General features: G+C 39.9%; 1 protein-coding gene and 1 pseudogene across 1 annotated transcript in view; one reads left to right on the top strand and one right to left on the bottom strand.

Annotated features, from left to right (window-relative positions):
• CPQ (carboxypeptidase Q) overlaps positions 1–24,465 on the bottom strand; it is a 462,202-nt gene that overhangs the window by 51,327 nt on the left and 386,410 nt on the right. The window lies entirely within an intron of this gene.
• LOC132508244 (large ribosomal subunit protein uL30-like) lies at positions 12,808–13,558 on the top strand (annotated as a pseudogene).

The raw sequence follows: 24,465 nt of genomic DNA, 5'->3' as shown, positions 1-24,465 counted from the left end.
TACAGAACACCTACGGAACGCTGGCAGAAGACCTCAGACCTCCCAAAAGGCAAGAAACTCCCCACGTACCTGGGTAGGGCAAAAGAAGAAAAAAAAAAAAACCAGAGACAAAAGAACAGGGACGGGACCTGCACCTCTGGGAGGGAGCTGTGAAGGAGGAAAGGTTTCCACACACTAGGAACCCCTTCACTGGCAGAGACAGGGGATGGGCACCAGGGGGAAGCTTCAGAGCCATGGAGGAGAGCACAGCAACAGGGGTGCAGAGGGCAAAGCGGAGAGATTCCTGCACAGAAGATCAGTGCCGACCAGCACTCACCAGCCCGAGAGGCTTGTCTGCTCACCCGCTGGGGTGGATCCCAGGGAGAGGACTGGGGTTAGCTGCCTGAAACAGCCTGAAGGGGACTAATGCACCACAGCTAGCTGGGAGGGAGTCCAGGAAAAAGTCTGGATCTGCCTAAGAGGCAACAGACCTTTCGGGGTGTGCGAGGAGAGGGGATTCAGAGCACTGCCGAAATGAGCTCCAGAGACTGACGAGAGCTGCGGCTATCAGCGTGGACCCCAGAGACAGGCATGAAATGCTAAGGCTGCTGCTGCCTCCACTGAGAAGCCTGTGTGCAAGCACAGGTCACTGTCCACACCTCCCCTCCTGGGAGCCTGTGCAGCCCGCCACTGCCAGGGTCCCAGGATCCAGGGACAAATTCCCGAGATAACACACAGCGTCGCAGGCTGGGGCAACGTCACGCTGGCCTCTGCTGCCACAGGCTCGCCCTGCATCCGTACCCCTCCCTCTCCCCGGCCTGAGTGAGCCAGAAACCCCTAATCAGCTGCTCCTTTAACCCCATCATGTCTGAGCGAAGAACAGACACCCTCAGATGACCTACACACAGAGGTGGGGACAAATCCAAAGCTGAACCCCAGGAGCTGTGTGAACAAAGAAGAGAAAGGGAAACCTCTCCCAGCGGCCTCAGGAAAAGCAGATTAAATATCCACAAACAACTTCATGTATCCTGCATCTGTGGAATACCTGAATAGACATGAATCATCCTAAAATTGAGGTGGTGGACATGGGAGCAACTGTAGACTTGGGGTTTGCTTTCTGCATCTAATTTGTTTCTGGTTTTATGTTTATCTTAGTTTAGTATTTAGAGTTTATTATCACTGGTAGATTTGTTTATTGATTTGGTTGCTCTCTTCCTTTTTTTTCTCTCTCTCTCTCTATATTTTCCTTTTTCTCTTTTTGTGAGTGTGTATGTATATGCTTCTTTGAGTGATTTTGTCTGTATAGCTTTGCTTTTACCATTTGTCCTAGGGTTCTGTCTGTCCATTTTTTTTTTCTTTTTTTCAGTAGAGTTTTCAGTGCTTGTTATAATTGGTGGATTTGTTTTTTGGTTTGGTTGCTCTCTTCTTTCTTTTTTTTAATTACTTTTAAAATTTTTAATAATTTTTAAAATTTTAATAACTTTATTTTATTTTAATTTTCCTTTCTTTATTTCTCCCTTTTCTTCTGGGCCATGTGGCTGACAGGGTCTTGGTGCTCCAGCCAGGTGTCAGGTCTGTGCCTCTGAGGTGGGAGAGCCGAGTTCAGGACATTGGTCACCAGAGATGTCCCAGCTCCACATAATATCAAATGGCAAAAGCTCTCCCAGAGATCTTCATCTCAATGCTAAGATCAGCTCCACTCAACAACCAGCAAGCTACAGTGTTGGACATCCTATGCCAAAGAACTAGCAAGAGAGGAACACAACCCCACCCATTAACAGAGAGGCTGCCTAAAATCATAATAAGCTCACAGAAATCCCAAAAGACACCACCGGATGTGGTCCTGCCCACCAGAAAGACATGATCTGGCCACATCCACCAAAACACAGGCACCAGTCCCCTCCACCAGGAAGCCTACATAACCCACTAAACCAACCTTACCCACTGGGGGCAGACACCAAAAACAACAGGAACTACGAATCTTCAGACTGCGAAAAGGAGATCCCACACACAGTAAGTTAAGCAAAATAAGAAAACAGAGAAACACACAACAGATGAAGGAGCAAGGCAAAAACACACCAGACCTAACAAATGAAGAGGAAATAGGAAGTCTACCTGAAAAAGAATTCAGAGTAATGACAGTAATGTGATCCAAAATCTTGGAAATAGAATGGAGAATATACAAGAAATGTTTTAACAAGGACCTAGAAGGACTAAAGGCCAAACAAACAATGATGAACAACACAATAAATGAAACTAAAAATTCTCCAGAAAGAATCAATAGCAGAATAACTGAGGCAGAAGAACGGATAAGTGACCTGGAAGATAAAATAGTGGAAATAACTACAGCAGAGCAGAATAAAGAAGAAAGAATGAAAAGAATTGAGGACAGTCTCACAGACCACTGGGACAACATTAAATGCACCAACATTCGAATTATAGGGGTCCCAGAAGAAGAAGAGAAAAAGAAAGGGACTGAGAAAATATTTGAAGATATTATAGTTGTAAACTTCCCTAACATGGGAAAGAGAAGAGTCAATCAAGCCCAGGAAGCACAGAGAGTCCCATACAGGATAAATCGAAGGAGAAACACACCAAGATACATATTAATCAAGCTAAAACAAATTAAATACAAGAAAAAATATTAAAAGCAGCAAGGGAAAAACAACAACTAACATACAAGGGAATCCCCATAAGGTTAACAGCTGATCTTTCAGCAGAAACTCTGCAAGCCAGAAGGGAGTGGCAGGACATATTTAAAGTGATGAAAGGGAAAAAACTACAACCAAGATTACTCTACCCAGCAAGGATGTCATTCATATTCAGCAGAGAAATTAAAACCTTTACTGACAAGTAAAAGCTAACAGAATTCAGCACCACCAAACCAGGATTACAACAAATGCTAAAGGAACTTATCTAGGCAGAACCCACAAGAGAAGGAAAAGACCTACAATAATAAACCTAAAACAATTAAGAAAATGGTAATAGGAACACACATATTGATAACAACTATATATGTAAATGGATTAAATGCTCCAACCAAAAGACATAGACTGGCTGAATGGATACAAAAACAAGACCTGTATTATGCTGTCTACAGGAGACCCACTTCAGACCTAGGGACACATACAGACTGTAAGTGAGGGGATGGAAAAAGATATTCCACGCAAATGGAAATCAAAAGAAAGCTGAAGTAGCGATACTCATATCAGACAAAATAGACTTTAAAATAAAGACTATTACAAGAGACAAAGAAGGATACTACATAATGATAAGGAACAATCCAAGAAGAAGAAAAACAACAGGAACTACGAATCTTTCATTTATTGATACAACAATTGTAAATACTTATGCACCCAACATAGGAGCACCTCAATACATAAGGCAAATACTAACAGCCACAGAAGGGGAAATCGACAGTAACACAATGATAGCAGGGGACTTTAACACCCCCACTTTCACCAATGGACAGATCATCCAAAATGAAAATAAATAAGGAAACACAAGCTTTAAATGACACATTAAACAAGATGGACTTCATTGATATATATAGGACATTCCAAAAACAACAGAATACACTTTCTTCTCAAGTGCTCATGGAACATTCTCCAGGATAGATCATATCTTGGGTCACAAATCAAGCTTTGGTTATTTTAAGAAAATTGAAATTGTATCAAGTATCTTTTCAGACCACAAGGCTATGAGACTAGATATCAATTACAGGAAAAAATCTGTCAAAAATACAAACACATGGAGGCTAAACAATACACTACTAAATAACCAAGAGATCACTGAAGAAATCAAAGAGGAAATCAAAAAATACGTAGAAACAAATGACAATGAAAACATAATGACCCAAAACCTATGGGATGCAAAAAAGCAGCTCTAAGAGGGAATTTTATAGCAATACAATCCTACCTCAAGAAACAAGAAATATCTCAAATAAACAACCTAACCTTACACCTAAAGCAATTAGAGAAAGAAGAACAAAAAACCCCCAGTTAGCAGAAAGAAAGAAATCATAAAGATCGGATCAGAAATAAATGAAAAAGAAATGAAGGAAACAATAGCAAAGATCAATAAAACTTAAAGCTGATTCTTTGAGAAGATAAACAAAATTGATAAACCATTAGCCAGACTCATCAAGGAAAAAAGGGAGAAGACTCAAGTCAATAGAATTAGAAATGCAAAAGGAGAAGTAACAACTGACACTACAGAAATACAAAGGATCATGAGAGATTACTACAAGCAACTATATGCCAATAAAATGGACAACCTGGAAGAAATGGACACATTTTATGAAAAGCACAACTTTCCAACACTGAACCAGGAAGAAATAGAAAATAAAACAGACCAATCACAAGCACTGAAATTGAGACTGAGATTAAAAATCTTCCAACAAACAAAAGCCCAGGACCAAATCACTTCACAGAAGAATTCTATCAAACATTTAGAGAAGAGCTAACACCTATCCTTCTCAAAGTCTTCCAAAATATAACAGAGAGAGGATCACTCCCAAACGCATTCTACGAGGCCACCATCACCCTGATACCAAAACCAGACAAAGATGTCACAAAGAAAGAAAACTACAGGCCAATATCACTGATGAACATAGATGCAAAAGCCCTGAACAAAATGCTAGCAAACAGAATCCAACAGCACATTAAAAGCATCATATACCATGATCAAGTGGGGTTTATCCCAGGAATGCAAGGATTCTTCAATATACGCAAATCAATCAATGTGAAACACCATGTTAACAAACTGAAGGAGAAAAACCATATGATCATCTCAATAGATGCAGAGAAAGCTTTTGACAAAATTCAACACCCATTTACGATAAAAACCCTCCAGAAAGTAGGCATGGAGGGAACTTATCTCAACATAATAAAGGCCATATATGACAAACCCACAGCCAACATCGTTCTCAATGGCGAAAAACTGAAACCATTTCTTCGAAATTCAGGAAACAAGACAAGGTTGCCCACTCTCACCACTATTATTCAACATAGTTTTGGAAGTTTTAGCCACAGCAATCAGAGAAGAAAAAGAAATAAAAGGAATCCAAATTGGAAAAGAGAAATAAAGCTGTCAGTGTATGCAGATGACATGATACTATACATAGAGAATCCTAAAGATGCTACCAGAAAACTATTAGAGCTAATCAATGAATTTGGTAAAGTAGCAGGATACAAAATTAATGCACAGAAATCTCTTGCATTCCTATATACTAATGATGAAAAATCTGAAAGAGAAATTAAGGAAACACTCCCATTTACCATGGCAACAAAAAAATAAAATAACTAGGAATAAACCTGCCTAAGGAGACAAAAGACCTGTATGCAGAAAACTATAAGAAACTGATGAAAGAAATTAATGGTGATACAAACAGATGGAGAGCTATATCATGTTCTTGGATTAGAAGAATCAACATTGTGAAAATGACTATACTATCCAAAGCAATCTACAGATTTAATGCAATCCCTATCAAACTACCAATGGCATTTTTCACAGAACTAGAACAAAAAGTTTCACAATTTGTATGGAAACACAAAAGACCCCGTATAGCCAAAGCAATCTTGAGAGAGAAAAGGAGAGCTGGAGGAATCAGGCTTCCAGACTTCAGACTATATTACAAAGCTACAGTAATCAAGACAGTATGATACTGGCACAAAAAGAAATATAGATCAATGGAACAGGATAGAAAGCCCAGAGATAAACCCACACACATATGGTCACCTTATCTTTGATAAAAGAGGCCAGAATATACAATGGAGAAAAGACAGCCTCCTCAATAAGTGGTGCTGGGAAAACTGGACAGCTACATGTAAAAGAATGAAATTGGAACACTCCCTAACACCATACACAAAAATAAACCCAAAATGGATTAAAGACCTAAATGTAAGGCCAGACACTATCAAATTCTTAGAGGAAAACATAGGCAGAACACTCTATGACATAAATCACAGCAAAATCCCTTTTAACCCAGCTCCTAGAGAAATGGAAATAAAAAGAAAAATAAACAGATGGGACCTAATGAATCTTAAAAGCTTTTGCACAGCAAAGAAAACCATACACAAGACGAAAAGACAACCCTTAGAATGGGAGAAAATAGTTGCAAATGAAGCAACTGACAAAGATTAATCTCCAAAATTTACAAGCAGCTCATGCAGCTCAATATCAAAAAAACAAACAACCCAATCCAAAAATGGGCAGAAGACCTAAATAGACATTTCTCCAAAGAAGATATACAGCTGCCAACAAACATATCAAAGGATGCTCAACATCACTAATCATTAGAGAAATGCAAATCAAAACTACAATGAGGTATCACCTCACACCAGTCAGAATGGCTATCATCAAAAAATCTACAAACAATAAATGCTAGAGAGGGTGGGGAGAAAAGGGTACCCTCTTGCACTGTTGGTGGGAATGTAAATTGATACACTCACTATGGAGAACAGTGTGGAGGTTCCTCAAAAAGCTGAAAATAGAACTACCATACGGCCCAGCAATCCCACTAGTGGGCATATACCCTGAGAAAACCGTAATTCAAAAAGTGTCATGTACCACAATGTTCATTGCAGCTCTATTTACAATAGCCAGGACATGGAAGCAACCTAAGTGGCCATCAACAGATGAATGGATAAAGAAGATGTGGCACATATATACAATGGAATATTACTCAGCTATAAAAAGAAACAAAATTGAGTTATTTGTAGCGAGGTTGATGAACCTAGAGTCTGTCATACAGAGTGAAGTAAATCAGAAAAAGAAAAATAAATACCGTATGCTAACACATATATATGGAATCTAAAAGAAAAAAAATGGTTCTGAAGAACCTAGGGGCAGGACAGGAATAAAGACGCAGACCTACTAGAGAATGGACTTGAGGACACGGGGAGGGGGAAGGGTAAGCTGGGACGAAGTGAGAGAGTGGCATGCACATATATACACTACCAAATGTAAAATAGATAGCTAGTGGGAAGCAGCCACATAGCACAGGGAGATCAGCTCGGTGTTTTGTGACCACCTGGAGGGGTGGGTTAGGGAGGGTGGGATGGAGACGCAAGAGGAAGGGGATATGGGGATATATGTATATGTATAGCTGATTCACTTTGTTATACAGCAGAAACTAACACAGCATTGTAAAGCAATTACACTCCAATAAAGATGTTAAAAAAAAGAAAAAAAAACTTCCATAGAAACTAGATTCCTCATGTCTGGGGATATAGTTAAAGGGGCTTCAAACAATAAATCTTGGCTGCTTTCTTTCCTTTTGTGTAGAAACATCTCAAAATGGGCTCTTCCCACACCAGAGATAGAGCACACTTCATGAGCCAACCTGAAGGATTCTTAATTTAGGCACCATGAATTTAATTAATATGAAACAGCACAGCATATACTTAATTAACATAAGACAACATTTTTAGTATTCCCCTGGGACAATGTGAGTTTTGAGAGATTTTAAGCTGGCTACAAAGCAGAAACTAGATAGAGGATATAGCATCATTTGATATATGGTATAATTCAGGCTCAGATCCAGATCAATAAGTCCTCAAGTTGATTTGCAGGTGTGAGGCTGGGTGTATGTCTTTGGCCAATTAGGCTGCACTGATCGTAAAGCCTACATGAACTAAGAAGCTGCCACTCTTCACTGTTTTCAACAAAATCTCAGGGATGTGAAGATAGCAGAGAAGGAAAACAGGTTTTGCAATCATACAGAGCTGGTTTCAGATTGTACTACACTTCATGTTAGTTAGGAAAATGCTCCTAGGCAGTCTTAGCTTGTTTCCTCATCTGTAAAACAGAAACAGCAATATCTACTCGTGGATGTTAAGAGAAGATAAAACAATGAATGTAATATCTTGTAGATCCTCAATAAATATTAGCTTCCTTTTCTCCTCTGAGAATTCTATAGTTGCATTTAAATGACAGATTATTTAGGCGTACAGCAAAAATTTATTCCAGGTACATTTGCGTGACTCAAAATGCAATCAAATTTTCAAAATACTTCTAACAGAGCAAGTTTTTTAAGTGCCAAGCAATTAGAATTGCTTCCTTCACAAATCCTTGAGTTTAATAGCAAACCGATGCAAAACTTAATGTTGGAGAAGAGGCACACTTGTGCATCCTGTTTTCCCCATTTGAAGAAGGTGGTACCTTGGTTCTAACAGCTTCCTCTCTTCTGTAGAATTCTCCAAACTCTTCAAGCTACTCCTCTTCAATAAGCACTAAAGAATCTGTAGGTCACTTCCACTCTTCTCCAATATGGTGGTAATTCATTTAGATATCAAGGATAATTAAGCATTACAACACACTTGATATTTAAAGATTAAGAAACATCATTAACCACCATGGATGAAACTACCATTGGCTTTAAATTCAGTCTGAACTTCTTTATCTTCTAGCTCTCTTTCAGGTAGCTCTTCTACTAGAATTCATTTAATTGTTCATAATATTAATGAGGTACTCACAATATCCCAAATCAGTACCTCTCCTTTAAATGAAAAAAAAAATTAGTATTCCTATAGTCATGCATACCCAGTGCTAAATATTTGAATGAAAGCAGGAAAAAAGGTCAATACTTTGGACATTGCCAAATATTCTAGGTACTAAGCTTAGAGCAATAAAATACCTAGATAGATGACTTGTAAATTCAGCTCCACTTTTCTAGGTTCTAGATACTTCCTGAATAATATGGCTTATAGAATGCAAAAAGCTATATGCTCACAGGTCAATCAGAGATCCAAAAGAGAGAAAGCATAACTCCGGAGGGCGTCCCAGTGACTTATAATTACATGGATTATATTTTTTAGAAACCTGATCCAAATCTTGACTAAATATGAAATCAGAATTCAGTAGTATTCAAAAAATAGATAAAATCCAAGAAAAGCCAAGAAATATGCTATTTGACAAAATAATAATAAAAAAAATAAAAGCAGCGGTTTACAAGAAAAGTGGGTGGATATGAGAAAAAGGTCTTTATGCTTATTATATGGCATGGTTCTTTTCTGGTGCAGACACACACACACACACACACACACACACACACCCCATAATAAGGGAAAGCAAAAGGGAATGATTAGTTCCTTTACAAGATACATAAACACATTAGCAGGCAAAATTAAACTCTTTAGTTCCAGGACACGCTTTGTAAATGTCCCTGAAGGCCTGTGACCAGAGTCACAAGGAAGCACATGCCATGACAGGAATGGCATCACATGTGCCTCTGTAATTGTCAAAAGATGTAGCCAACAGAGTACAAGCACAGCTTCCACTTAACACACGCTTTTTGGTGACTGACAGGCTGGAGTCTTAGAAAAATGAAGGTTTGATGAATGAGGCATCCTGCTTAATTGTGTTAAGCTGTTTAGTTCCAATTTTCATAAACAGATTCAAGAGTTGAGAAATGGGAAACCTCTTCCTGATTCTCTCAAGAAAAAAGAACGGGAGGGACAGGAAGGAAATGAAAGAGAGAAGCACAAGATCACGTTGCCACGGGATACTTAAATGACTTAAATCAGGCATTTATGTGGTTGTATTAGCAGAAATTGAAATAAAATTGTACCAAGACCAGATGTTAAACAAATACTAAGAAAATACATTCCTTCACTGCTGAGATCTTCTCATCAATTTGCTCCCTACATTTTAGTCATGTCAAAGTAACAATCTTTTGAACAATTTAAAATCCATAGCTGACCTTTACTCATGTTTGTTTGATATAGGCAATTCTGTGCTAGTTAATCTCTTGCTCCTGAAAGGCAGAGGTAATCTCATTCTCCTTCATTTGAATCATCTCTGCTTTATACCAAAAGCAATTTTCACTTCTGGAAAAATATGGGCTTTAGGTTATGGAGTCTTAACACTAGTATAAGCTTAGAAAGGTAATTCCCCCATTTTTAGGTCAGAGAAGATGCCTACTATATACATATTTTTGGTGCGTACTATCTGAATATCACTGTCTGGGATGAGGCTCCTTGCCAACAGAGAATACCCAGTCGGTCCACAGCACAGAATCTAGAGCTTGATGTTGTCCAAGAGAGTCAATGAGAATGCCATCTGTGTCCTTGGCCACAAGCCAGTTGGCTTTTACACATTCACTTATATAATCCTCCCACCAACTCTTATCCACCCATAACCAATTTACTTTGGCTGAATAGGAACTGTAAAGAGGTCTCAAAATCCCAGAAGCATCATTTGACATAGAAGAGCTACCAATGGTATTAACATTTGACTTTTTTCTTCTTTGCTTTCTTCTCTGCAGTGTTCACCATGTCAGAATGAAGTGAGTCAGGTGCCTTCCTAAATAATGCCGCCGAACCAGTAAAGTATCAGGGTCACTTGAAGTGAATGCCAGCAGTTTCGTCACTCGTTTATGTAACCACAAAGTAAGATGCTAAGACCCAAAGGTCAGTGAGCAGCAATGATACTCATGCATCTTTTGCAGTATGTCCTAGAATATTCAACTATATGCCCAGTCACCCTCTCTACTGGGTCTAAACACACGAAAGCATGTTCATAGCAAGGCCTCTTCGGTAATTTCTTAAAATATAAAACTAAACCCCAAACACTGAAACCACTTATTGAAGATCAACTGTGTAGAGTGCAATTGACTTTCAAATACGTTATCACTTATCAAATATATTCAATTCTCACAATAGTCCTGTGGAATATTATTGCCCTCATTTCACAGATCAGGAAACTGAAGCTCAGAGAAGTTAAATGACTTGTCAGAACCACACTGCTATAAAACTATGAAGGCTGTTCCTCCTTCATGACACTTGCTGCCTCTCTAAGACAAATGTGAGATAAGTGGTCAGAACAATTCAAATGTTAAAGGATGTCTCTGAGTCTGTAGTGACATTCTTCCTCATTGCCTCCTTCTTGGATAAATACACAGTGCATCTGTAGAGTGTGTTCCTATAAATAAGTCTCCTAAGTTTTCCCATCTGTAGAGGTAAGGAGAGACCGTGGGGTAGAGGTGGCAGGAGAGAACACTTCAGGTGTTCAATCATGCGGATCGCTGGGAGTGTGGCATCAACTTATCCAGCTCCGCATCTGCCTGGTCACCTGAGTGTCTCAGGTAAACTGGGCCAGAAACGTCTAACAAATGCTTTTCTTGCCCTAAACTCATTTTAGGTCATGAAGAGCTGAAAGAACAGGTATTATAAATTCAGGGTACTTTTTTTTATTGCTTCTGGGACTTCACTGCTGTCCTTCCTTATCTGCTAATAGATCCTAGATGGCAGAGGTTTTATGTATTTTATATATTTTGAATCAGGTCTCAACAGTGAAAATAAAGGTAGTTACTGTGTTCATCTGCACACCACCACTTCTCCCCACTTTAAGGATTACACACCTTGACAACAGGGATGAACAAAGGAGCCAGGCTGGGCTACTGTGATTTTCCCAACTGAGTTGGATGTGATGAATTACTCGGTTCTTCTGTGCTTAACAGGCTGTAAAGATGTTAAGTCTTGAGTTTTGAGCTGCATAAGGTCATAGTTCAGCCTCTAAGGGGACAGCTGGCTTGAGAGAATGAAGGCACCATGAAAGAAGGTGGAATAAGCACCAGAGAGAGAGAGAGTACGTGTCCTAACAGCATCCCATCGCTGGAGTCCGTAAGACCCAATCCAGCCCTACTCTTCTTGTGGCTCGCTCAGATTCTCCATTTTGCTCCAGGTCGTCTGAGTTAGATTTCTGTCACTTAGTACTGAAGGAGTCTGGACTAATACAGAAATTATGCTTTAATAACTGAAATAATAACAGTGGTTTCTTGAGAGTTAACTTTGTGCCAAGCATTTCACTCAGATTGTCTTTATTTTTTTCTTGACTATAATCACACAAGGCGGGTATCACCCTTTTATTTACGAAGAAATTGAAGTTCCGAGAGGTTAAATGACTTTCTTAAGGTCACACAGCTAGAGAGTAGTAGAGCAAGATTTTGAATCCATTTCTGCTTGACTCCTAAATCCATGCTCTTAACATCTAGGCTATGTTTTACCTCAAAATGGTTTTCAAGTCTGGCTGTATATTGCAGTCTCCTGGGGGGCTTCTAAAAACAGGTGTGCTCAAGCCCTCTCTCTGGCCCCAAGTTTGCACAAGTCCAGCAGGCACCTTTCACATGGAACACAAGGGACTTGTGCTCTGGGAGGTTGCGGGCCCTGAGGGATGAATATGTTCTATGGTAAATGTACTCCCTGAACTGGTGCAACTGTTGTGACCCTGCAGCCAGACCAGTTAAATCTGAATGTTTGTAGATGGGGCGTCAGTGCTGATATATTTTTAGAAGCCTCCAGGTGATTTTAAAGTTCAGTCAAGGGTTTGAACCACAACTGTAACCTGAACACATATCTGGGTCTACACCAATACAAGATGAGAAATTACAGCAATTGAAGCTAACATATTAAATGACTACAGTTATCTCGGATAAAATCTTCTGTCAGGAATAGTGAGTGTGGAATCACTGACCCCTCCATCTGTGCTTTGCACTGCAGTGTTGACTAAAGATATTAAAATGATATCTATGAGTACCTTCATTCTTTAAATATGGCATCAATGATACTTAATAAACTATTTCTGCAAAAAATGTGGATTTTGTATAGATGTGTCCAGCAAACATTTCCACTTAGATTTAAACCTTCCATAACTGGGTAGTTTTGGGTATTGATGAAAGCCATGCCTATTTCTACATAGGATTCTGTTCTTTCAATTGTCAGGAGACTATTTCAGCCATTACAACAGGAAGGAAGGAAGGAAGGAAGGGAGGGAGGGAGGGAGGGAGGGAGGGAGGAAGGAAAGAGAGAGAGAGAGAGAGAGAGAGTTGGAAAGATGGCAGAGGAAGAGGCAAGAAAAAAGATCCCTTTGGTTTCAGAAAAATCTCCTGAAAAAGAGGAAGGCTTATCAGGGCCTGAAAGCCACCCAGGCAAAGCAGGCGCTTTTGCAAAGGAAGGAGCAGAGGAAAGGAAAAGAGATCAAGTTTAAGCGACTAGAATGGTTCCTCCATGATTCCTGGCGGCAACTACGTGACAGGGTGCGACTCAGACAACTAGAAGTGAAACCTCATGGCTTAGAAGTGCCAGATAAACATTCCTTGGCCTTTGTTTTACGCATCGAAAGGATTAATGGGGTGAGTTTACTGGTGCAGAGGACCATTGCAAGACTTCGCCTGAATAAGATTTTCAGTGGTGTCGTTATGCAAGTAACCCCTCAAACCATAAACATGCTTTGTATAGTGGAAACTTATGTGACCTGGGGATTTCCAAATCTGAAGTCTGTTTGGGAACTCATCTTGAAACATGGACAAGCCAAGGTCAAGAATAAAATCATCCCTCTGACAGACAACACAGTGATTGAGGAGCACCTGGGGAAGTTTGGTGTCATTTGCTTGTAAGACCTCATTCACGAAATTGCCTTCCCGGGGAAGAATTTTCAGGTGATCTCAGGGTTCTTGCGCCCTTTCCAACTCTCAGTGGCCTGTCACGCTACCAAAAATAGAGTGGGCTTCCTCAAGGAAGTGGACTCACCTGGCTGTCAAGGTGAATGCATCAATCAGCTCATCCAGCAGCTGAACTAAACCCAACATATCTGTGCATGTGGAAGCATGTGTTTTTGTTTTATGGAATTGTTATCCAGTATCTTCAAGGAAGATTACTTTCTGCTGTATCTTCAGAAACTGGAGGGAAGGGTCAGGGAAAAGATGGTGATGTTCAGGGCAGGCACTTTTCATCCCACTTCAGTTCCAAGAAAACGTTCCTGTGTGTTTTCTGCAAAGACTGCAGTCCACCTCTAAAACCAGTAAAGGACTTGTGCCATGGAGGAGGGAGTCATGTTTTACCACACCTATTCTGGGATTTAATGTTGGTGAACGAATGAATACCCACACATGAATACAAGACAGCAGTGGACCAGGCCCAGGGGCATATTGAACCTGGGGTATCCAAAGGCCTTGTTTTGGAAAGAACTTGAAATACAATTAGAAAGAAGTGCATAAAAAGAAAGAAAGAAAGAAAGGAGGGAGGGAGGGAGGGAGGGAGGGAGGGAGGGAGGGAGGGAGGAAGGAAGGAAGGAAGGAAGGAAAGAAAGAAAGAAAAAGAAAGAAAGAAAGAAAGAAGGAAGGAAGGAAAGAAAGAAAGAAAGAAAGAAAGAGAAAGAAAGAAAGAAAGAAAAGAAAGAAAGGAGAAGGAGAGGGAGGGACAGATAGAGGGAGAGAAGAAGGAAGGGGAAGGGAGGAAGGAGGGAGAAGGGAGGGAGGAGGGAGGAAGGAAGGAAGAAAGGAAAGAATACTGAGGACATACTTCATAATTAGTCCTGTTACAGGCAACAGCTTGCCAGATTACAAGCGATCCACAACTAATAGATTTCACAGATCTCAACCATATTTGATTTATGCATTACGAACTGGAAGGACAATTAAGATAGCAAATGTCATACTGTAAAAGAAAGTTTAGTTACCATGAATTATGCAATCTCACACTTTCCTATAAAAACGAGATAATAGGGAGACTTAATTCACTGTGTTAGAAATTCCCATGAGGGGAATGTACAAGAATATCAGGTTAAGTAGTCATTTTTGAACTTTAATACTGAGCAAAGGAAGGATCTTAAGCCAATGAAAGTACCCAGACTAAGGAGTCTATTGTACACAATTGAGATATAACTCATTTCTATAGTAAAAAGTCCTTACCCAATCAGAACTCAATTTTACCAAAACCTCTTGAATTGTGATGCTTTTCCTGTTGTTCCCATAATCCTATGCTTATTAAAGGAATTAAATTGATAAGCATATTTTTAGTAGAGCTCTTGTAAGAAACTGATGAGTTGTCACAATACGTGAAGACTTCTTTGACTCAAAGAAGGTTCAACAAGCAGATTGTGTCCAATTACAGTAAGACTTCATTGTTAATATCTGAGAACTCCAGCAACCCCTGCCAATCACAGTGCAATACCTTATGGGACTATTCCAAGTCTCTCCAACTGTACAGTTTAATTTGGCAAAACATCAAGTAGCAAAACATCCAAAAAAGTGCAATTTTAGCAAGAAATTGCCAGAAGACATGCAGACCAACCCACGAGATGTGCAGATCTATGAAGCTGGTTTTTGTCTTGAGTCTCTCAAAGGAGGATGCTGTGGGTTAGATGAAGCCTACTCAGTGGCTGGGATAGAGCCCCATCATGTCTCACTCCTGTTCAGAACTTTCAAAAGTTTCTGGCTGTCTCAAATTCTTTGAATCGCGTTCAGGGTCCAACTGGGGTCCCAAGGGACCTTTTCAGTTTTAGCTCTATTTCCCTATATTAAACTAAACTTTGGCCAAACCAGACTACTCATCATTTCAAGAACCTGTTGAACTTTCTTGCCTATGCAATTTTGTGTATCTCCATCTTTTCATGTGCAATGCCGTCCCTCTCCATCCAACAAAATTCTGCTCTTTCTGGAAAATCAGGTGAAATGCCACCTCTCTTGTGATGCCCCATGATTTTAATTCCTCTCTTGCTTGAACTCCTATGGTGCTTTGTTCTTCCTGTGTCTAAACCCTCCATTAACTCCTTGAGGATAGAGAGCGAACCTTGTATATGACATTGGAATAAAACAGGCCCATATGTTAATTCTGGCTTTTCCACTTAATATCTTTGTGACTTTGGACAAAGGAAACTCCCTGAGCTCCAACTGACTCATCTGAAAATTGGTTACAGACTACTACTGTATGCTTTAAAAGGTTCTTATAAAATTATATAAGATAATGTATGTAAAGCAGCTAAAATAATACTTGACATACAAAAGACGCTCAACACGTATTAAATTCCCTCTTTATTCCCCTTGTCTGAATGTCATGTAGTACTTACTAGATATTTCCTGAATGAATGAATGAATGAATGAAACTGTCTGAGTCAGATCTAATAAGAAAGAACAGGCAATGTATGTGTTGAACATCCAACTATGACACTCCAAGGTAATTATTTTAATAAGTCTTACAACTAGTCCTCTCTGTAACCTTTTTCTCGCTTTATAAAGAAAAATTATAAATAAGCACTTAAACATTTTAGAAATCACTAGTTTCAGATTTTAAGACGAAAATATGAAAGATGGAAATGATATTTCATTCAGGGTAACTTGCATTATAGGTTAACAGAAATGTGTACATCTCTAGTGGAATATATAACATATCCTAAAGACATAAAAAGAACCTGCAATAAATAAACCATTTTCAATAATCACGCTGTTGTTGGTTGTGTGGTGGTGTTATTCTGAGACTACTGTGTGTGCTGTGGGAGAAAGCAAGTGAGTGGTTATGCTGTTGCACTAAGAACCAGGATTTCTGGCAAAGGAAGAAGGAGACACAGACGTGACACCAGTGAGGTAAAGTGCAGCTTTGGAGTCCTCAACCTGAACTGGAAATATATAATTCACAATACCTTCTTTATAAAATTAATTAATTAATTAATTATTTTGGGGCTGCGTTGGGTCTTTGTTGTGGTGTGTGGGCTTCTCATTGCGGTGGCTTCTCTTGTTGCGGAGCACGGGCTCTAGGCGCACGGGCTTCAGTAGTTGTGGTACGTGGGCTCAGTAGTTGTGGCTCACGGGCTCTAGAGCGCAGGCTCAGTAGTTGTGATGCAAGGGCTTAGTTGCTCCGCGGCATGTGGGATCTTCCCGGGCCAGGGTTCAAACCCATGTCCCCTGCATTGGCAGGTGGATTCTTAACCATTGCGTCACCAGGGAAGGCCCCACAATATCTTTTTTCTTAAGAGAAAAAGAAATTCTAGTTCTGTCCGCTAAAAAGACTTAGAAACAATGACCAACCCAGCAGCAATAAGCACACTTAGTGTTCAGACTGTGGTCTCTAAATACAGTGACCTAGTAGAAGAAAGTGGAGCTCTTTGGAGAAATAGCTGATTCCATCTGGGGCAGGAAATACACAAGATAGCCTGGAACACTGTCACATCAGAAAGCTAGGACACTATCAGTGACTACAAGGGCATTTCAAAAGAACTCAGGAACCAGTTTAAAGAGGCTCTCATTGGCCAAAAATAGGACAATTTTGAGCATAAATAAGCATAATTACTACAACAGAATGAAGCACATCTATATTTTTTAAATCCATTAGTAAATTATGATAGTAAAAATTAGCCCAATCAGTTATCTTTGGAGGGTACTAGGGAATCAACTAATAATTTTAAAAATAGGTAAATAAAGGGAAAGAATGAAACATATGTCCTACTTTTCTTACACAAAAGTACCTCCGAGTAACCAGATAGTCAATGGGGGGAGAGTTCTTTTTATAGAATTATTTCAACTAATAATCAAAGCTACCATTTTGCAACCCCCAATGAAATAACAGATCTCGGCAATAATCTTCAATGACAGTTAATATCATAAAAAGAGAGAAAACTAGACATCACTCATAACGGAAATAAACATCGATACCTAAGAAGTATTCTTGCCCCCGAAAATTAAAAAAAAAAAATCAAACCTGAATCAGATCAAGCCTCTAGAATTAACTACCAATTAACAGAAATATAAGAGAGTGGGAACATGTTAAATGATTCCATAGAAAAGGAATTATCTAAATCCAGACTACAGGAAATCCCATGGAACAAAGTACTTGGTTTCTGTAACAAACAAGCAGCAGAAAGAAGAAAAATGAAGGCGGAACCTATGGATTAGAAGAGACTTAGGAGACATCGACCACCTCCACCGATTGCATTGTTTGACCCTTACTGGAATCCTGTTTTACACAAGAAAATTGTGAAGGAAAATGCAGCTTGGAGGAAACTGGAAACATTTGAAAACTGGCGATATATTGGATATGATATTAAGAGATTATTGTAAAATATTTTAGGAGGAATAATATATGACTACAATATTATTATTCCTCCTAATATATATATATATAATATATATATCTCCTTACCTTTTAGAGATACATTAAAATATTTACAAAGGAGATGATATAAAATGATATGATGCTGGGCATTTGCTTCAAAATAATCTTGGCATAGAGGGGTGTAAATGAAGTAAGCCTGCACAAGGATGAAAAATTCCTGAGTGACGAGTATAGAGGAGAGTTCATTAGACTATTCTCTTCACTTTTGCATATGTTTGAAATTTTCTGTAATAAAAATTTTATACCGTATTTAAAAGCATCTAATACACCAGGCCATATGAATTTTACAGGCTCTAATCACTTAAAGTAGGGATAGACAAAGTTCACATAGCTGACGCGGAGGAAACATATTCTGAAATCCTACTTCCTTGTACTCTACTGGTTTTCAAGTAATGTTAGATTTTTTTCTTAGAAAATTTCAGTGTAGCTTTATTTGGTTTTCCATGATGAAGTCTTCCTTCATGATTATTAAGTAAACCAAATCACAGTCAGTCCTCGATAGTGAGCTCCTGGAGAAAAGGGGCCATATCTTATTTTTGTATCCTCCATAGTTTATATATAATATGGCTACCTGTTGAATGAAGTGTTACATAAGGAGTCAATTAGAGGATCTGTAAAGTATTAAGTGAAACTGAGGGAAAGTCAAATGCATAGGAAAGGGAACCCGGAAGAACCAATCTTGAGGTCTTGAAAGGGGCAGTCAGGAAAGCGAAACTTTTCTAGGCTACATTATTAGCAGGCATGGGAAATCGTAGATAGAGAAATTTAAGTCATAGTGTTTTTTGGTCACTATAGTGCAGAGAATAGTGCAATAATTTAGCGCTATCCTCTGCTTTTCTAAAGTAATTGTTTCTAATCCTGTGCTACTTCCTCAAGCTCCCTTTTCACACCAGGTCTTCCCACTTTGAGCCTCCTACTTGAGTGTGACAGTGTACCCCCTGGCAAGAGTTTTACGGATTCCCTTCTAAAACCCTGCTCTTACCTTCTCCTGAAGACGTCTGGGGACTTTGCATCAACTACAAGAGTTTCCACCAGAAATTTATGTCTCTTCTTCATCTGACCCAGAGGTACTCAACTGTACCTACCACCCACTGCTCTCCAAGTGGATTCCTCTGCCCTGTGAAGTCACTCTCCCCACTGTCCCCAGTGGGGACAACTGCCTTTGTTCACATGACTTCTGCCACCAGGAATGCCCTTCTCACCCCTTCTGTCCCTTCTGACACCACAAATCCTTCAGTTTCCAGCTCAGTTCACCTCTTCCAGGCCTTTCCTTTCTTCTACCCTATGAGTTCCTACCGCTTTCTGCATGTGTTATTTATCTTGGTGCTGTACCAAAACTTCCTTTTTCTGTGACTTAATTCTTTTGTATGTTCATCTTAAAATCAAATACATCTACTCAGTAAACATTTATTGGACACCTATTATGTTCCAGGTAATAATAGGTATTGGGTGTTTAAGGGTGAATAAAATACTCTCTTGGTTTTCGATACAGTTAAGGAGATAAAATACAAAGTATATTAACTTTAAAGTGAAAATGTGGGCTTTAAATAACAGATTGGGCAACAACAGAAGACACTTCAGAAGGCAGTGCATGACTAACTGCCCGATGGTAGAAACAATGCCCTCTCCTTCTAGGCCATTGTCAGTCATACTACAGGGTATGAGCCCAGCCTGCTTTGGTCAAGATACCCAATGGCTTCTCTGGAGCTGCAGCAGGCCTACTGCAAGAGGAAAGAACGTGAGAAGCTTATTCTGTTAGCTGTTATTATTAGCTGTTCTGATGAGCAGTTCCCAATAGTGTGGTATTGATGTGGATGTTACACACACCTATCTAGCATACAGCAGATGATGAGCATTAAAGCAAGAGCTCTGACTCACCTGAGTTAGCGGTGAGAGGCAGCCACCTGCTATAATACTCTGCATTACCCTTATCACTCTCTAATGTTTTCCTCCATTCTTGATTTCTTTGTTATAGTTTGTCTCCTCCTACTGTCCCCTCCCCACTCCCCACTACAATGTAAACTCCATAAGGGCAGAGAGCTGGTAAGTCTTTTTCATGCTCTATCTTCAGTGTGTAGAGTGCCTGGTTTACAGTAGGCACTCAAGACATGCTTGCTGATTGAATGAAACCGCTAGGCTATTTAAATAAGGGCTATAGTCGCAAACCAGGAAGTGCCTTTTCATGTTCCCAGTGGGGTGAGGTCTACTCACCATGCAGCATCAACCTCTCCAACATCACTAGCACAGAGTTTTTTCACCATCAAGGAGGCATCTCTTAATTAGTGACAGCAGGGGACATAGAACTACTGTATTGCACTATTCCATCTGGTGACTGGAAAACGTATGAGTCCTGGGTCCAGAGGTTGAACCTTCAATTTACTTTACATTCCTGCTTGTGTCCTGATCTTCTCCTTTCTTGGAAAATTTTAAAAGAAAGGCCTTTGGAGATGTAGAAGTGAAAAGTTTTCATTTAGTTCTGCTTAATGCCATGTAAGGTATCAGAAAGACGCAAGAAGGAAGTTCTGAGTAATCTGCATATTTGGTACTTCACTATGGAGTCTGAGCTATTATGAAAAGATGAAAGAAATTAAAATGTGATTTTGAAAACAATTCAAGATACAAGAAAAGAGGACAGCTCAGTGAAGCAAAGTTATTACTAAAGTAATCACAACTTACGTTATGGCATTACAGCTTACAAACCTCTCTCACATCATCTAACTCTTCCTGCAAACCTAGACATTACTGATTCAGCATTTGATTCAAGACGTTTTGTCAAGGGCCAGGCGCTTCTCCTTAGGTGCTGGAAACTATGAGACATTCACAGTCAATCACAACTCTAAGGGTAAGTGCCGTGAGGAGAGGCAAACCGGGGGTTATGGGAACATAACTCAAGGTTCACTCACCCAGACCGCTGGGGATCAAAGAAGGCTTGTGAGAGGAGAAATAGGTGCTGAACCATGGATGAGTAGGAATTAGCTGGAGAAGAAGACAGAACAGGGCAGGTCCGATGGCTAGGAAGCTGAGAACACAGGGTGCACCGGAACCTCAATTAATGAAACTTGTATGAATGAGAGATGGATAGAGACCAGTGGGGCAGCCACGAGAGGCAAGGCTGTACATTAGCCCAGGGTGGAACCAGAAGGACCTTGAATTCCATGCTAAACAGAGACCTGACACTGAAGATGATGGGGAGACACTGAAGGACTTCAAGCAACGAGGAGAGATGATCAGATATGCCGCTACTCTTAGTTGCTTATCAGTGGGAAGCCTCATCTCCTTCCTAAAGAATCCCAGCTTTTCTCACACATCAGGAGGCTACATTTTCAGCAGAGACTGAGCTCTACCCTAGACCCAGGAAGTAAAATTCGATCAATATAATCCAATTTTGGTAATTCTACTCCATTGCCACCAACACGGCCAATGAAATTGAGGAAAAATCTGCTTCGGGGCTTCTGGATGCGATTGTCTTACTGTTAAGAAGGACTGGCCATTATAGACATTCTCTCTTCCACTACTGCACTATGCGTGAGAATGTGTTGCCTAGGACAGCTGCAGCCATCTAGGGACCACGGGGAGACACGCCTGAAGACAGAAGTCAACATGCCGAGGGTGGCACGGTGGAAAGGTGGCAAGAACCAGCGTCTCTGATGTGGTTGATGATTAAATTAAGCATGCTGTAACCACCCACTCGAGAGCTCTTTTTAAAGTAAATTAAAAAAATCCCCTTACTACTGTTCTAAGTGGCAGCTTCTGTGATATTTTGCAGCCGAAAGCATCCCAATTGATAGTCTGACTTTTAATTTAGAAAGTTCACTTTGGAAGCAGTGAGCCAGTTAGATGGAAGGGAACTAAGAATGCAGGTTGATATGTCAGTAGGAGGCTGCCATAGGAAAATCAGTGAGTACTCCTGAGACAAGGTGTGTGGGGTAGAGAGAAGGGAATGGGCTTTGAAAATAGGAGGAATTTGGAGGAAACAGGACTTGAGAGTGTTTGGTTCTATGTTCCAGATGATTGTGTGGTTTCTGGGAGGTGGTGGCAGTCAATGAGAGAGGGGACAGAGAAGGAGGAGGAACGCACGTGGGGCTTGGTGGTGACCATACCTGTTTTGCATATGAGATAACCAAGTCTCACTCACTAGTCTGTATAGACTGTGAGAGTACAGATCTTGTCTATCTTCTTTACTATTGATTCCCAAGTGCCATACAGCAGATGAGTAATAAGAATGCTTAATAGGGCTTCCCTGGTGGCGCAGTGGTTGAGAGTCCGCCTCCTGACGCAGGAGACGCGGGTTCGTGCCCCGGTCCGGAAGGATCCCACATGCCACGGAGCGGCTGGGCCCGTGAGCCATGACCACTGAGCCTGCGCGTCCGGAGCCTGTGCTCCGCAACGGGAGAGGCCACGACAGGGAGAGGCCCGCGTACCGCAAAAAAGAAAAAAAAAAAGAATGCTTAATAATCAATGTGTGAGGCTGAGAAAACTTACATCATTTGCCTTAGATGGCACATGAAGTTCAAAGTTGTGAAGCTAGAACACACACTCTAATTCTTCCCAGCGCACTGTCTACCACTTGCCGAGATCATCAGCAAAAGATTGCCTCTCAGATTCTGAAGCAGAGGAAGGAACTCATTGGTAGATATGGAATCATGGTGCGCTCACTGCCTCAGGTCACAAGAAGAAAGCATCTCATTTTTTACATTAACGTATCAATATATTTTATAGAAGAGTTCCTAAAGAAAGGTGTTCAAGAAGGATGCATTAAGGACCTCTGAGAACCATGAATCATATCTTATTACTGGCATGTTCAGAATGAAATAGATTCCTGTCATTCTAACCTGGAGCTTATAATTGGAGGATCAGGCAAAAGTTTAAGGTTGACGGCCTCTCTGCTATCTGGGGCCAATAGAGACTAACCTAAATCCCTCTTGGACTCCTTTGAGTCATGCTCTTGTATTACCTTTGACTGAGTCAGGGAACAAGAATCTTGCCACTTTATGTGGTAAATTATCTATGTGTATTACTGCACTAATGTACTAGAAAATATGACTCAGCATCTTCTCTCAGTCTTTACTCCTGTAAATAAATAATCCTAATTGCTCTAGCCTCCTTAATTTATGTCGTTCTTCCATCTGTCGTTTTTTCTATCTTTCTGTCTTTTTTCTCAGCATCCTTAATTTTCTCCACAGTCTTAAGCTGAAGGACCCAAAGCTTGTCGGGAAAACAATTACCTCTATGTTTCTGTTTTTTCTCTTGTGAGATTTACAAGAATTTAAATGTTTCCCAAAATTAAACTAAGAGCTACAGAGGAGGCACCGAAGTAGAAAACATTGACCTTGATCTCAAAGAATTGATCACTGAGTACAGGAGGCGGGATGCACGGAAATTCCTAGTAACCCAAGAACGTTTGTGTGTGATTCAAGTGCGAGACTGGGGGCTACATTAGCGTCTTAGAAATTCAGAAAGGCAACACAGCACCAGGGTCTGTTAAAGATGGATTTGCGGTCACCAATGAATATGGAGTGAGACTTAAAGAGCATTTAGGATTTGGAGGAGAAAATAGGAAGGCGTATGGAAGGGGGTAGAAACGGGAGAAGGCTGGAGTATAAAGGTATCTGGAACAGAGAGTTTATGTGGAAAATACATCTGTTATTTTTTTAACTTTTCCCCCCAAAGCCTTATACTTATGTTGACAGTTATCCTGTCCATCATGGACATCACCTAGATGGATGAAGGATATCCTATCTCCTCTCCAAAGATGATCCTTTCATAAATTTATCTATTTGGCTTCTATAATTTATGAAAATCATGTTGAGTTTTAATTCTATCTGTGCTCTTAATTAGTATTTTGATATTGAGTATACATGAAACATTAAAAAATTGGGGCTCAGTCATCAGACTACAGAAATTTGATAGGTCAAGGACATGGTAAGGGCTCAATAAATATTAGTTCAATGGATGACAGGAAAGAAAAAGAGAAAGAAGAAAGGAAGAATGGAGTGTGGAAGTATTTCTCATTAATTTTCCAAAAGTTAGGTGAGCAGTTATTTAACTCATACTTAATTAGTATCTTGAATCCTATCTTTAGGTTTAACTCACTGTAACTTACCATATCTTCAAGAATTCAGAGTACACAACTAGTATATTTTTATTTTCTTTTTCGGATTAACTATGGTTCTCCATCTTTTTTCTAAAGTCCCTGAAATTTTCAACGGGTAACAAGAGTTATAAACAGTTCCATTATTTCTTCCAGGAAGAGCCCAAACTTGAAATATCAAAAGATAGCTTCAATAGTAATAGGGAAAAACAGCAATAATTTGGTTCCATCTTACAATACTCTAAACGAAATAAAAAAGAATTCCAGGAAACATTAGTTGCAGTCTAAATGAACTACCAAGTTTATATAAACCTTCCTGATCTACAGAGATAGAGAGGGGAGTGGAACAAAGAATGCGAGAAGAAATAAGTAATTATTTACAATAACAAACTCCTTTCCCCCGGGGTAAATTATTCTGGAGCAGGAATGAACTGAAATCCTTTGCATACGCAAGAGCTGAGTAAGATAAACATTTCAGACACTGCCATAGATTTGGAAGACCATCTCAGC

Source organism: Lagenorhynchus albirostris, chromosome 17 (assembly GCF_949774975.1).
Source record: "Lagenorhynchus albirostris chromosome 17, mLagAlb1.1, whole genome shotgun sequence".
Lineage (NCBI taxonomy): Eukaryota > Metazoa > Chordata > Mammalia > Artiodactyla > Delphinidae > Lagenorhynchus > Lagenorhynchus albirostris.
Note: the sequence above shows the minus strand (reverse complement) of the source record. Positions and strands in the feature narration are given on the sequence as shown.